Genomic DNA, 16,546 nt, shown 5'->3' with positions numbered 1-16,546 from the left:
ATGGAGCAAGCTCTATGTTTGAACCAAGACTTCCAGCCTTACACAAAAACAGGCCCCACCAAACCACTGTATGTGTCAATATAAGAATTATCAATATGGGTGGTCTCTTGAGTCCCACCTAGTGAAGCATTCTCAATGCTTGGACTATCAGGACTTCCTAGCCTTACATAGAGTAGGACCATGACCCCCTACCTTGTCTAGGATACACTTGTGGATCTTCTCTTAAGTCCTTCTTGGTGGACTAAGCTCTATACTCAAGACCTTTAGGATCTCTTGGGTCTTTCTTGGCCACAAAATAAACTCTATGCTCAAGATCTTTAAGACTTTATAGCCTTGCACAGAGTAGGGTTGCGACCTCCTACCTTAGTTTAGGGTATACTCACATATGCAAATGCATGTCTCATTTCATGCATTTCATGCATCACTCACACACTTGCATACATATCTCTTTTACAATACTACTAATCTATCAGTTTATAACACAAGGCATATAGTTATATAAAATACTTGTAAATAATTTCACAAATGCACAAGTAGAAGGGTTTACTCTGTTACCTTTTACCCTTACTACTAAGGGTTACCACTCATATGGAATTCTAAGGGTGTAAATACTCATGAGCAATGCCTTATATGCTCAATCTACATAATGTAATGTCCCTTAATCAATTCTCAATATTTAGCATAAGCATTAATTCGGTTGGAGTCGAATCCCTTAACACACAAAACAATTTAATTAGCACCTTTCAAATCCCTTAAAAATCTATTATCTATAGTCATTAGCCCTATAGGCTATTCAAATGACCAATACACCCTCCAACTTATTTATTTACTAATTTTTTTCATTTTTGACCTAACTAATTAGGTTATTGAACTATATCCTCAAAGTTTAACCATTAAATTTTAGACCAATCGTAAAATCTTAGTTTTGAATTCGAGCGGCCTTTTTAAAACCTTTTCCTTAGATTTTAACTTCTTAAAATTTCCTGGTTTAATTTCTCTACCAACCAAACTTAAGAAAAATAAGGTAAAAATGTAGTATAGGGCTGTGCGATACTAACCGGACAAGTCACTAGCTAGAGCAAACTCCTAATCACTGGATAATTCAACTCCTAGTAGAGCCAAGCTTCCTCTCCTCTTCTAATACGTTTTCTCAACTTCTCATTTCTGATTTCATGAGCTGAGACTTAACTCTTGAGTAAAATTCTATATCATGTGCCATGATACATGTTAGTACTTGCCGCAACAAGTAAAATTCTATACTTGACTAAGACATTTCTCATTGCTGTTCACACATTATGTCCCGGATTGCCATTCTATTCAATCCTATCAATATAACAATCAATCAACATAAAATATCAACTCAACATCTAACCTATAAGCAATCCACTAATTACTAATTTACTCCTGATTGGCAACTAGTTTTTCTAGATCGAAATTCCGGATGTTACACCTTGATATTAGAGTTAAGTGGAGATTAGTAAGGGAGTCCTTACAACTTAGTATCAATTTCTCTTATTTTGAGAACTGGTCTGTAGTATTATGGTGTTTTGATTGTTACTTGTGCATTTGCATATAGAGTTGGCAATTATCATTATAACATATTGTTTCCCTTTATTAAGGTTATACTAATCCTTTCCTTTTTATGCAATTACTTACATCCTTAGGAGGGGAGAATGGTACAAACGAGAAATATGACTAGTAATATTCTAGTAAATATATCTAGACAAGGGAGAGAAGTCTCAGTAGATATAGATAGAAGATGAAATAGTCCTAATAGAGTAAGGGCAAGCAAGATAAGAAGAGTTTAGACAAGGGTTAGAACAACAAAGACCCTCAACAGACAATGATAGCATCCTCCTAAACTTGAAGAAGATGATGGAGAGAATTGAAAGAAAGATTGAGGAGCATGATAAAATCCTCAACAAGAAGCTTGATGAAGGGTGTAATAAAAAAATTGAGCAAGCTAGAGGTAGTTGATAGGTCATATTTTTTACATATTTTTCTTAGGTATTTAGGACCACATTTCATAATAGAAAACCCCAGAATGTGCAATTTTTATGTTAAATTAGGGTTTTGGCCTCGAGAGAGAAAGTATGCATATTAAGGGTATTTTGGTCATTTTGCACTTTGTTTGGATTCAAGGAAAAATTTGGAATCTAATGTGTACATTGATATTAGGTCCATTTAGGTTGAAATATCTGGTCTTAAAAGTTGCATTTGAACCTAGGGTTAAAAGTCAACATTTTAGGTTGACTTATCAATTTGGCTAATTTGACCTAATTTGCATGCATGCATGGCCACCTTATATTTCTCATGTGTGTTTGTGAAGTTTTGAATGGATTTTGAAATACATGCGATAAGATATTAAGGTTTAAATCTTTTCATATTTAGTACATGTGCAAAATAACTTAGTCAGATTTTATGTTGATTGTCTTAGGTGATACTTTACATGGAGGAGGCTTGTGTTCAAGACTTGGTTTTGCACAAGAAGGAAGCATTGAGCACATGAATCAGGCCTGATTTGGGCTTCAAAATGGTGTGAAACAAAGGGTTTAAAGAGGAGCACATGAGTTTACAATGCACTTGCACACAAGGAAACAAGTTGACTTGTTAAAGCTTAAGCCAATTGCAATGTGGTTGAAAAGCTTGAAGACTAATTTCATATATGAATTTGCATTACATTAGGCATGAATTCCAAGGCAATTAAGGGGAACATAAGTGCTTAGCATGTCCATTCACATATGAGATGAGAAGAATAATATTGGAATTATCACCCATGTTGACTTGTAACCTAGACTACCCTTAACCTTACTTGACCTAATCACTTGTGTTTAGTTTTTGGCAACTTGTTTAGCAAGTCATAACCTTAGGGTTTTTAGCCAAAAAATTTTTAGGGGTCATTAGATTAATTTTTCAGATTAGTTACTTATTTTATTAGATTTTATTTTCAAGTTCATCAAATTCTCTCACTTCTCTCTCTACACTTTCACTCTCTCTCCTCTATATCTCATAATCTAACCATCTAAATTCTATAAAAGTTACATCATTCTCTTCCTCTTATCTTCCTCTACATAACCTATGAGCTTTCATAGGGATCAGGACTTGCTAAGGTTGGGCGACTTCATAACCTATGATCACATGAAGATACAAGGCTAGGTTCTTGAAGGAGCTACTTTGAGGAAGAGAAAACCTTAAGTTTGTATTACTTTCTAGCTAGTTTTTATAATGTCCCATCTTAACACAAACTTTACCATTCCCAATCACATAATGACAAACAACAATCATATATTATCAAAGTAATGACCCTCGATTCATTTTTAAAATGCAAGATCCCAACTTCAGAAAACATATGTTCAAAAAGAGGGCTAACAAAAGCACAAACACAATACTATGACTCAATGAAGCACAACATCTTTCCCTTAGAAAAGTGCCATGTGCCACAGGTCACACCATTATACATCGCAGCATGTAGTACGAAGCTATAATTCTGCTCTTCTCTATGCCATGCGTCATAGCATGGCACACAATGCGCTGTAGTAGAAGTTATTGACTACTCAAAATTGATAAAAAAATCTATACTGATAAACAGAGGAAATCGTTAGAATTTGAGGTAGCCAACCATATTTTTTGGAAAGTCACACTGATGACAGGCATTGGGAGATCAATTCAAGCTAAGAAGTTGACTCCATGTTTTATTGTCCCTTTAAGATCTTAAAACTGATTGGGATACTTGCCTACTAGATTGCATTATCACCTCATCTTACGAGTGTGCACGACATGTTTTATGTCTTTCAATTGAAGAAGTATCAACCTGACTCGTCTCACGTTATTGAACCTGAAGAGGTTGAGCTAAGGGAGAACCTGACTTATCGAGCTAAGCTTGAGAGAATAGCTGATGTGAAGGAGAAACAGTTAAGGAATAAGACCATTCACCTAGTTAAGGTGATATGGAAGGGAATGACTCTCAGAGATGCTATGTGGGAGACTGAGGAGAAAATGAGGCAATTATACCCCTAACTATTTCCATGAGGCATGTTTTAAGTAATTATGTCAATTTTGGGGACAAAATTCTTAAAAGGAGGGGAGAATTATAACATTCTTAATTTTAAACCAAATTATCTAAGCCAATAAGATTAATTAAGTGTATATTAGTGAGGTGTGTGGCCAGAGAGGCCTAACAGGCATGTTTAGTCTCAATTTTAGCCCTAAACATAGGTTCAAAGGAGAATCAGGTCACTCAAGGATGAAAGAGAAAGAAATTTTAAGAAGGCAGATTTTGTGCCATGTGCTACAGCTTATGGATAAGCCACCGCAATGCATGTGTGATAACACACCTAAGAAGAGGCTCTTTGTGCCATGCACCACGATGCATTGTGCATCCGCTGTGGTGCATGGTCACATTTCTACTGTCATAAGTCACGAAATGAAGTAGAAAATAGAGGAAAAAATAAAGGAAACCTAGAGTGAGGTGAAAGAGTTGTGCTAGGGCTTGGAGAAACCGAGTATTGGGAGTATTTTGGAGCTCCTAAACATTAAAGGTAAGTTTTCTTACTTAAATCTTTCTCTCTTCTTCCATATTTTTGATGGTAGAAGTTAGGGTTTGATTGATAATGGTGTTTTTTGATCCATAGAGGCTATGGGTTTGAACCTTTTGACTTAAATAAAATTAATGGAAGCAGATTGAGCTATGTAAACTTGGTATTTATGATTATAAGTTGATTGGAGGTTGGAGGACATTAAATGTCCAAAAATTCCCATAAATGTCATGGTTGGGAATAATGTGGTCTCATTAATTACCATTAAAGGGCTCATTGATATTAATGAGGATTAAAGGAAGCTAAGAAATTCAAGGGGTACTTTTATATGAGCCAAGAATGAATCTTGAGCATTAAGAAGTGTGGAGTTATTAGTAAAATTTAGCATAAATATGGATATTAATATTGATGATTTTCATAGTAAATGCTTGTAGAATGACTACCATTGGCACCATTAAAGCTTCTTGAAAGCTTTGGGAGTGAGTATTTGAGGGGTAAAACCTTTGACCTCTCAAAGGCTTGAGGTAACTAAGGAAATTATATCCTATACTTTTATGTGTTAATTAGGTTGTTGAATAATATTGGATGATTGAATTGTATGAAAATGGATAAAATTGAAAATGTGGCTTGTTTGTTGAAAAACCCACTATGAAGTGGTAATTTCATTTAGTTCAATGATTATGAATTTGGGAAGTTTAATGAATTGTGTATTGTGGAGTTCAATGAAAAGTTAAGTTAAGGAGTTCAATGATTTAATTTGATAGGAATTCAATGATTTAGAAATGTATGGAGTTCAATGATTTTGAAAGTGTGAGTTACGATGATTTTGAAATTTGAAGTTCAATGATTTGTTTGAATTGGAGTTCAATGACTTGTGTGATTTAAAGTTTCATGAAAATATGTTTAAGAAGTTCAATGATTTGTAAATTAGTGGAGTTTTATGAATTTTGTTAAATGTGAATGTGGCATGAATATGTATTGCATGATCATGAGAGGCGGGAGTTCGCTTAAGAAGAGAAGTAGAGAATTAAATTCATATGGTAGGACTCCCCTTCGAGTAATGGCTTACCCAAATTAGTTATATCCATATTGTCCCACTTGTTCAATAAGAGACTGTCCCACTAGTTCAACAAGGGACTCGAACCTAGCCAGCTATCTACTAGTTCAATGAGGAAGCTAGTTTAAGGTGTATGACACCTCATAGCGTGAGAAATGGGAAAACTATGTTCCATAAGTGAGTTAGGTGTGCCTTGGCCGGGTAATCCCCTCACAAGTGTTTAGGCTAGAGAAGTCATGGATTATAGACTATCCCATTATGTTATAGCCCACGATTTCATGTTAGAGGAATAAGGAGGATATAAAGGAGGTGTGATCATGCATATAGTGAGTAAAGGCATATGGTTGTTTATATTGTGACCCTAATGAGAACATTCATGAATTGAGTCTTAATTATTCCTGAGTATTTGTGATTGTATTGTGTAAAAAGCTTTCTGGGATATGAAAAGTATTGAAAAGCCTTATTTCCTAAGTATGGGTTATTATATTGAGAAGTTTGAATTTATACTCTCAATGTTTTACATTGGTTTTGGAGAATTGAAATTACTTGCCATTTGCTTTTAAGCTAATTAACATGCATTAGTAGGGGTTAGTTAGACCTTAGTCATTGAGCAGTTGTACTCACCCAATATCTTCAATATTACAGGGAATAGCCCAAGAGGTTCGGAAAGAGGAAAGCTCCTAGAGGCATAGGACTGCAATCCTACTTTAGTATGCCTCTTTATTTTTTTGAAGTCATTATGTGTATTTGACAATTTAAATTGCCAACTAGGTTTTATCTACTTTTTATTCTTACTTGCATTATGTGTTTGTTGGTTGTAAGTGTATTTTAGGCCTTAGTGAGTTGATGTATGTGATATTTGTGATAGGGCCAAAATACTAATGTAAGTAACAGTAGAGCACATGATGTGTTGATTATGAATTATTTGATAAAAAATTGCTTAAACTCCCCTTTGTATGTTTTTGAGAATTAGGGGTTGAGTAGTGGAAAACTGATTTATAAGTGTTTACTATGATATGGTGCATTACATTAGTTAGTTTTGATATTTTGCATGTGATCAAATGGGTGTTAAGTGCTAATGGCTTTTTAAAATTGAATTGGACACTCGGTTTTGTGAAAATTGTTGAAAAAGTGTAAGTTTTAAAAAGAGTATCTAAATTTTGATTGAAAAATAATTTGCTTATGCAACCAATTCCATTATTTAGAACTCAGAAAGAGCTTTTCCGTAGAACCTAGTTCATGTCAATCGAACATCGGAGGAGAATTGAGGCACGTCAAAATTTTCCCCAAAAGTTAATTAACAGTAGAATTCACTATCAAAATCCGTGCAATTGCGTTGTGGCACATCGTGCCATGAGCCACAGTGCATGTCGCAAAGGCGAACATGCCATGGCGAATATTCTACGAGCCATGGCGTATGCCCTAAAATTTTTGAAATTTTCTTGTTTTCACACTCTTTAGCAAATGCACTCATACTAGAAATGATCTCATGCTTCTGCATAATTGAAGTCTCTGATTTGTCCATTTGGGAAACTTTGAAAATGGTTTTAGCTTTATAAACTTGGGAATCTCAACTTTTCTAATTATTTGAAAACTCGGTATTATGTTAACTACCTTAATCCCATTTTCCTTTTACTTGGGATTTAGAGTTAATTATGGGTTAAAAGGAGAAGGATGTTACAGCGGCACCCTCGACGAGATGCAACATCACACATATATAAGCAAGTTTTCTACCATAATTCACATATACATTCATATATTCATTTCACACGCATTTATGCATCCTAGTTGGCAACTTAACTATAACAACTTATTATACATTCATTTACACAAATGGTAGTCATACCACAACCAATCGAGGCTACTCTTTCCTCGCTTCCTTTCTTAGCCTACCTGTGCTCTCTTCACCTATTTTTAAAAGTAATGGAGTGAGACATACATCCCAGTAACTCAGAGGTAACCCAATTACTGATTAGCAAGCAAAATCATAAACAAGAGATAAAGTAGCATGTATTTCAATAAAAACAGTATAGTATGCATATATAAGAATTCATTCTCATCAATCTCATCATGCTCATGCTAATGCATTTTTGGTTCCACCTGGTGGAGAAATCTCTATGCTCAGATTAGGACTTTGGTCACATGGAATAGGGCCCACCATACCACTGTTTAGATCAGGTATCCTCTTTGCATATAGGTGGTCACCTACCTTAGTCTAGGGTATACTCATGGATCATTTCATATCCTAGGTCCATTATAGAGGAGTCAAGCTCTATACTCAAGATCTTCAGAATCTCCTAAGTCTGTCCTAGCGGAATCAAGCTCTACGATCGAGATCATCAAGACTTTCTAGACTTGTACAGAGTAGGGCTGCGACCGCTACCCTAATCTAAGGTATACTCACGGATACAATACACATGTTTGCATATGTGCCTTCACATTTATCTCCACTACTACAAAAAAACCAAAATTTATATAACTTTTTAATAAAGTGATATAAAAAATAAAGGCGGTGGCAATTCTATAATAAGTTCTCAGTGGTTAGAAATATCCACATCACTTTTAATAAAAAGTGACATAAAAAATAATATTTATGCCATTTTTTTAATTTAGGACGTGGATATTTGAAAATAGATTATGCTAATTCACATGTCTTATTGTTAAAAAATAGATGTAGAAACTAATCCACATCTCTTTTTATTAAAATAGACATGGATTTAATAGTTTATAATAATTTGTATTTAAATAATCAACATCCCTTTTATTAAAAAAAATAGACGTGGATTACATGAGTAAAATCCAAAAACTTATAATATAAAAAATCCACATCAATTTTCATGAAACAAGGACATGGATTTTATACTAAAAAATTTTAATATAATGTTAAGCTTATCCACATCCCTTTTTTGACTAAATGGGACATGGATTTGAGTGATTAATTTTAAAAATAAATTTTAAAATTAAAATTATCTACATCGCTTTTATATAAAAGAGGACATGGAATTTATTTTTAAAAATTGTAATAGTTAGAAGCTAATCCACGTCGCTTTTTATGTAAAAAGGGACGTGGATTTGAGTTTAAAAAATAATAATCAGATTGACAGTTAAAAAAATATTATTATTAGAATAATAATTTTAGAATAAAAATTATTATAATAAAAAGAGAAAAGGAAAATGGGAGAGTTAAAAAGAATATTCTTTTTGCAAGGAAGATAAATATTTAAACTGAATATTTAAGCTAATAGACATTACTTTTTTGATAAAATGGGACATGGATTTGAGTGATTAAATAGAAAATATCAATTTTAATATCTACGTCATTTTCCTATAAAAAAAGGATGCAGATTTTATTTTTTAAAATTTTTTAATTAAATTGATAACTTAATCAAGTCACTTTTTTATTAAAAGTGACGTGATATTATTAATATGCTTTTTTTTTCAAAATCTCATAATATTCATGTCTCTTTTTAAGAAAAAGAGATGTGGATAATCCAGTAGAAATTACAGCTCCAGCTCAAAATCTTAATTTCTTTTAATTTTAATTTTTTTTGAAAAATCTTGTAACATCCACGTCTCTTTTTTTAGAAAAAGAGACATGGATAAGCATGTCTGTCTAAGAAATAATTTCTTCTTTTTTAATGTTGTAATATCTATGTCTCTTTTTTATAAAAAGAGACATGGATAAGATTCCATGTCTCTGTTTTTTTTTTAAAAGAGATGTGGAAGAGCATTTAAATTTCCTCCTTCCTTTTCTATTTTGTCTCTTGCCCATGAATCTCAAAGTCTAAAAACCTCTAGCTCAGAAACAGAAGCCTCCAGCTCTCAAATCGGCGGCAACCTATAGTTCATCTTCCTCATCTCATGAAACCCCAGCTCCCCTTTCAGTTCGTTTCCTTCCTCATCTGGTAAAACCCATAGTTCATCTCCCCTAAAGCTTGGCACCCATAGCTTGTCTCCTAAAGCTTAGCTCCCCCTTTAGCTCATCTCTTTTCTTGTCTTGTAAAACCCATAGCTCATCTCCCCTCAAGCTCGACACCCATAGCTCAACTCTTGAAGCTCAGCTCCTCATCGTGACCTATAGCTCGTCTCTCCCCAAAGCTCGTGGCACCCATAGCTCAGATCCCTTTAGCCCATAGCTCACCTCAGCCAGCATTATCTATTGGTGACCCTCAGCTCTTTCGCCTTGCTCATCGTTGCCTTCTCCACCTAGGTAATTTTTTAAAAACATAATTTTTGCTCATCCCATTATTTTTTTTAATGGCCAGGGAATTTTTTTTTAGCTCCAACCCATAATTTTTATTATATTTCTTATCCCATTATAACTTTTTTTTACTGATATCTCTTCTATTCAAAATTAATTTTTTGTATTGCTAGACGATAATTTTATTATATTAAATTTAAATTTATTAGAATGATATTTTTATATTATTGCTAGACAATAATTCTTATTATATTTTTTATTGCTCAGGATATTTTTTTCTTTTAGCTCTAACCCATAATTTTTGTTATATTGCTTATCCCATTAGAATTTTTTTATTGATATCTCTACTATTCACATCTTTATTTTTTTATTATTGCTTTGATTTATTTATTTTTTTAGAATAATTGTTTGTGCTTTTAGAATCTTGATATTCTTTGCTAATTTCTGTTGAAGTTATCACAAAATTAAGGTATATGTATGCGTAGATTTAAAAAATTATTGTGAATTTATTTGGGTGATTCTGAGAAAATTAAGTTTCCTAGCTTTGGAAAATGTTATTTCTAATGCATGATACATGATATATGATTATTTGATATATGCTTAAAGTTTGTGATTATTTGGATTATTTGATATATGCTTAAATTTTGTGATACATCATATATTATGCTCAAATTTAAGCATATTTGATTATTTGGATTGGTTAAATTGTTTAATTTATTGTTATTGATATTTGGAGAGGCCCCATTTTTAAGGTAAAATCTACCGAAATTTTTCTAAACTTCAACATATCCATGCAAGTTAGAGAATTGCTAATTTGATGGACTTTGTGATGGTTGATTAGGTAAAATAGAATGGATCGTAATTGGACGAATGCTAGGAGAACAAGTGAGGAATATGAGAATAGTGTAGACTAGTTTCTTGAATTTGCTAGGAGAAATGTTTCTAGTAAAAATGGAAAGTATTTTTATCCTTATGTCAATTGTATGAATAAGATTAAGTTGGGTATTGATGAAATAAAAGAGCATTTAATTTGTGATGGGATAAATTTTAGGTATACAAGATAGATATGGTATGGGAAGCAAGAAACAACTTGTATGTCCTAAAATGAGCCAATTATGAATGATTAGGATGATAGAATAGAGGACATGATTCGTGGTGTTGGGGTGGTGTAATTTACACAATCACATGTGTATAACAACTTGCGTAGTGATGCAAAGAAACTGTTGTACCCAGGGTGTACTAATTTTACACTCTTGACAGCTATGTTAGGATTGGTTAACTTAAAGTCAAGAAGCAGGTGGACCAACTCAAGTTTTATAGAGTTACTTGAGTTCTTGAGTAAAATGCTTCCAGCCAATAATTTGCTTCTAAAACGTATGCATAAGGCAAAGAAAATCTTGTCACTGATGGGTATGGATTATAAAAGGATACATGCTTGTACTAACGACTGCATACTATATAGAAATGAGTAATTAAGAGCTATACAAGTGTCCAAAATGTGGGACCTCACGCTATAAAGTGAAGAAAGATGATGGTGCTGATAGTATTGATGGTAATCATAAGATCATAATTAAAGGTCCTCTTATAAAGGTATTATGGTGTCTTCTAATAATACCATGGTTTCAATGTTTGTTTGCCAATCCAACAGAAGCAAAGAATTTAAGATGGCATTTTGATGAGAAGATATCTGATAGAAAGCTTCAACACCCAGTTGATTCTCCATAATGGAAGACAATAGATCACCTGTTCCCTGAATTTGGTAGGGATCCAAGAAACCTTTGACTTAGACTCTGTACGAATGGAATCAACCCATATGGTAATCTTAGGAGCACACGTAGTGCATGGCCACTCTTATTGGTTATTGATAACCTAACTCCTTGGTTGTGTATGAAGCGCAAGTACATAATGTTGTCTTTGATGGTTTTGGGACCGAAACAGCCCAAAAAATGATATCGATATCTACCTAGCACCTTTGATCAAAGACTTAAAAATGCTATGGGAGGAAGGTGTTTGAGGTATTTGATGCTTATAAGCAAGAACATTTCAAGTTGCGTGCCATGATTTTCACTATAATAAATAATTTTACTGCATATGAAAACTTGTCAAGATATAGTATTAAAGGGCACAATGCATGTCTTATATGTGAAGAAGGCACAAATTATTACCAACTTAAGTATGAAAGAATAACAGTCTACCTTGGTCATCAAAGATTTCTTGATCGATATCATCCTTACCGTAGGTTGAAGAAGGCTTTTAATGGCTCCATGAGTATAAAATGGCTCCTAGGGCCTTGATTGGATAGCAAGTTTATCAACGTGTAGAAAGAATGAATGTTACTTTCAGTAGTATAAAAAATACAAGTGAGAAGAATTTGTGGACAAAAAAGAGGTCTTACTAAAAGTCTTATTTTTTTCTCACTTCGCAGAGTCTAGATGTGATATATGTTGAGAAAAATATATGTGATAGTCTTATTGGTATGCTCTTACACATAAGTGGGAAGGCTAAGGATGGAATAAATGCCAGACTGGACTTAGCTGAAATAGGAATAAGAAAAAGCTTGCACGCACAAAGAGAAGAGGGTAAGAGAGTTATTTGCCACCAGCATTGCACACATTATCCAAAGACGAGGAAAGAAATTTATGTGAATGTTTCCACGGTATTAAGGTGCTATAAGGGTATTCTTCAATGTTAGCAGACTTGTCTCCATGAATAATTTGAAGTTAATAGGCTTGAATCGCATGATTGCTATGTGTTGATGCAAAACTTTTACCCGTAGCTATTCGAGGCATTATGAAAGATGATGTTAGATGCACTATAACAAGATTATGTATGTTCTTTAATGCTATTTGCAGCAAAGTCATTGACACTGATAAGTTAGATCAATTGAAAAATGAGGCTTATATTATTTTATGCTAATTGGAGATGCACTTTCCTCCAGCATTTTTGGCATCATGATGCTTTTAATAGTTCATTTGGTGAGGGAAATAAGGCTTTGTGGTCCTATTTATCTAAGGTGAATCTACCCATTTGAGCGGTACATGAAAATCTTAAAAGGATATTCCAAGAATCTATACCGACCTGAAGTATCAATTGTTGAACGATATGTGGCTAAAGAGGCTATTGAATTTTGTACTTCATATCTAAAAGGGTTGAAGGCTGTTAGAGTCCCTCAAACTCGACATAAGGGGACAAGACTTTTTAGTAAAGGAACACAGGGGGTCAAAGTGAAAAGTATGTCTCGTAAAGAAGTGTTGCAAGCACATCTGTATATTTTGAATAACATGGAAGAAGTTCAACCTTATTTGGATGCTCATAAAAAGTTGTTGAAAGACAAGTACCCAAGAAAGAATGAGATGCAGCTAGCTAATGAGCACAATAAGACTTTTAGAAGGTGGTTAAAGGACATGGTTATGAATGAGATTGGTACATCCAATACAATAACATGGTTAGCTGAGGGACCTCATTTTGAGGTTGTATGCTGGGGCGGATATGATATAAATGGATATTTCTTCTACACAAAAGCCCAAGATGATAAAAGTACGATGCAAAATAGTAGAGTAATGATAGAAGCAAAAGCGATGTATTTTTCTAGTTCAAAAGATATAACCCACTGTTGGCTTCCATGAATTATTAAAGAGTGATTGAAGAGATATGGGAAGTAAAATACACCAAATTCAAAGTACCTGTTTTTAATGTAAATGGATTCACTTTAATTCCATTGAAATAGATAAAGAATTTAGATTTGTTTTAGTTGATCTCAGTAGGGTTGATTTTAAAGATGAGCCCTTCATTTTAGCGACTCAGGTGAAACAAGTGTTTTATATCACTGATCTAACAAATAAACAGCATTTTATTGTACTACAAGGGAAAAGATAGATTGTTAATATGGAGGATGATGAGTCAAGTTTCAATCTTGATGAAAACCTACCTTTTACTACAATTTTGCCTAGATCAACTGAATTAGATTTGGTTGATGATGAATATGCAGTTAGAGATGATCACTATGAAGGAATTTGGAAAATGAATAAAGTATGACCCTAATTAATAAAACAATTGTTTTGTTTTTGCTTAATAGTTCATTTATTTAGTTTTATATATTTAATTAATAAAAGCAAGTTACTTATTTCATCATTTTTCTTTTTTTACCAAGAACATAGAGGGTTCTAGTGGGGATACTAATGACATGTCCGGCACATTTGAAAAAAAAGGGGTAGAGGGTAGTAAAAGTTTAAAAGAATGGCTCTACATCAAGGTACTATAGAGAGGGTGCATTTGGATTTTCATGATTATAGAACAACATTTGGTTCAGAAGGGATTAAGTACATAAGTTATATAGGCCTTATGGCCCGATCTAGGGTTGGGATCTTATACAATAAATGGAAGGAAGTACTAGAAGCTACGAAGGACTTGATTTGGAATGACATTTTGGTATGAATATTTTTTTATGCTATTACTTTACTTATATTTGATGTTATTAACTCACTTTATAAATATTATACCTTGTAGCTCACTTATAATGTCCCTCCTACCCTGAGATAAAGAATATTGGCTTCAACAAGTACGTGATCAGTGGAAAGATTTTCAAGTCAATACTTTCCAAGGAATACATTCGAGGAGAGAAGAAGAATGAGGATCCCTATTTGGAATATAATTTTATTGATCACGAGACTTGGACATAATTTGTGAGGTCATGGGAAGATCCTGAATTTTAAGTAAATTTTGATAGAATCAATCACTGACTTAGTTTATTTGTTTTTAAATCTATATCTGACTTTGTCAAAATTTAATCATAGAAAATAAGTGCACTGAATAAAGAGAGACAATCTAAGAATAAATATCAACATTACTTATCTCGGGGGGGATATCAAAAGCTGGACATGAAGCTTATGGAAGCTGATTTAAAGGGATTAGAGGAAACTGCAAGATCAGACCCCAGTATTGCTGTTAATCCCCTGCCTCCTCCTACTTGTCAAAGAAAATGGAAGGAGGCAAGGATCAAAAAAGGCCAATATATCACTTTAGAGACTGCTAATTGCTGCAAGGATTGTGAGTAATTATACTAAATGAATTAGATTGAAATTTACATTTTGTGTTTTTTATTAGTTGTATATTATAGGATTCACTTAAGGAACAATCTTCCCAAGGTTCATTTCAATCTATCAAAAGAATGGACATCTTAGCGGTAGCAATTTGAACACTAAATTATGCTGGCCATGTCAGAGGGAGAGGAAAAAGAAGTCGATTTGAGGCAGTACTTCGTACCACAACTACATGAAGATTAGGAGTTGTATCTAGAGCTGAGCTTGATGAGATTCTAGATAAGGTTACTCAAAAGTATGAGCAGGATTATGATTTGTTCCGTGAGCAGCTTCTTCAGGAGTTCAAATCCATGGTCTCCAACTATACAGGGAACTGAGTGGGGAAACTAAGCAGCAAGGACCCCAGGTTTTCCAATTGGTTAAATATTTAGTTTTTTCAATTTTTCCTATTTTATGTTTAACCTTTTTATATATTTCTCCATACTTCTCGTGTGCTTCAAAGCATGAAAGATAGTCATAATCCACTAGAGACGCAAGGCATGCCATAGTCCCTCAGCAAATGATGAGACTTCTTATTTTCTTTATTTGGAAAAGCCCATGAAGTGGGTAGTTGCTACAGCTCAGGTATACATGCTTGGGGAAACAATCCATATATTACTATTTCGGATACCAAGTCAAGGTGTCAGTTGAGGTTGTTCTTGAGCCTTTATGCAACAGTGCCATTCCCTACTGATAAGGTTGTAAAATTAGGCCAAGCCTTAGGTCACTTCATTCTATGGCCTAAAAGACTTGTTGACATGGATATGTCAGTTTCGATGGTTAAAAAAAAACACCTATTATTGTTGATTTTTGGTTTTACTTAATTATATAACTTGTATTTGTTTGATGTGTCATTGGGGATCCTAAGGATGCTGAGGGGTTCCATTATCTACCACAATTATATGATTTTTTCAAGGTAATGACAAAGCCAATCCAATTGACGATGCCTAAAGGAATTATGGGGTGTAGATAGATCATATCCCTTCGTAATGATAAGAAAGACATCCTGAATTCCTATTGATGAGGGAGTTAGATATATCCTAGGCCATGTTATCAATCTTGTAAATTTTTTATTTATAGTTTATCTCATTTACTTTTAGTTTAATTTATATGCATTAATTTTTATCTCCTTTTGCTAATAGTTTCTCAAAATCTTTTGCACCAGACCTAAAGAAAATTAATTTGGATTTTTGTGTCCCGCTTCTCTGTGACACCGACTCACATGATATCTATGATAGGATGAAATACGTGGGGCAATACTATTTCAAAATAAAATTACCATGTTATTTGGCCCCAGTTCTTAAAGGCAAGTTATTTATATTATGCATATACATATTCAATTTGTAATATTTTTCCTTATTTTCATATATTGATTATATTTCTTATATGTTGTAGTTATCACTGATCTCTTTGTGTTGTCTACTCATATTTGCACGAGATTTACTGGTTTGCTCAATGGGCAAGCAACCTTATGGTGAAAAACTAAAGATATATTTAACATGTAAGTTAAGGTTTATAGTTTATAAACATTAGTTTTTTTATATATTTAAATTATTTAATCTCTTATTTTTTAATTTAAATTTCATTATAGTTCACTAAAGATATATCATATAATTGGGGGGAAGCCGCCACCCACCCAAAAGTGGAACAAAAAAAATGGCCTACTGACATGGAT

At 33.5% G+C, this 16,546-nt stretch overlaps 1 protein-coding gene across 1 annotated transcript in view; it reads right to left on the bottom strand.

Moving 5' to 3' along the window:
• Positions 1 to 7,356: 7,356 nt before the first annotated feature.
• LOC129311748 (receptor-like protein EIX2) overlaps positions 7,357 to 16,546 on the bottom strand; it is a 48,840-nt gene continuing 39,650 nt past the window's right edge. The window contains exon 13 of the mRNA XM_054954187.1: positions 7,357 to 7,500. The gene's annotated coding sequence lies outside the window, so the exon portion shown is untranslated. The remainder of the gene's footprint in view (positions 7,501 to 16,546) is intronic.

The sequence above is a fragment of the Prosopis cineraria genome, unplaced genomic scaffold (genome assembly GCF_029017545.1).
Source record: "Prosopis cineraria cultivar Desert tree isolate PC_DT_omini unplaced genomic scaffold, ASM2901754v1 PC5, whole genome shotgun sequence".
NCBI classification, from domain to species: domain Eukaryota; kingdom Viridiplantae; phylum Streptophyta; class Magnoliopsida; order Fabales; family Fabaceae; genus Prosopis; species Prosopis cineraria.
The sequence above is the reverse complement of the archived record's forward strand: the minus strand, read 5'-3'. Positions and strand labels throughout refer to the sequence as shown.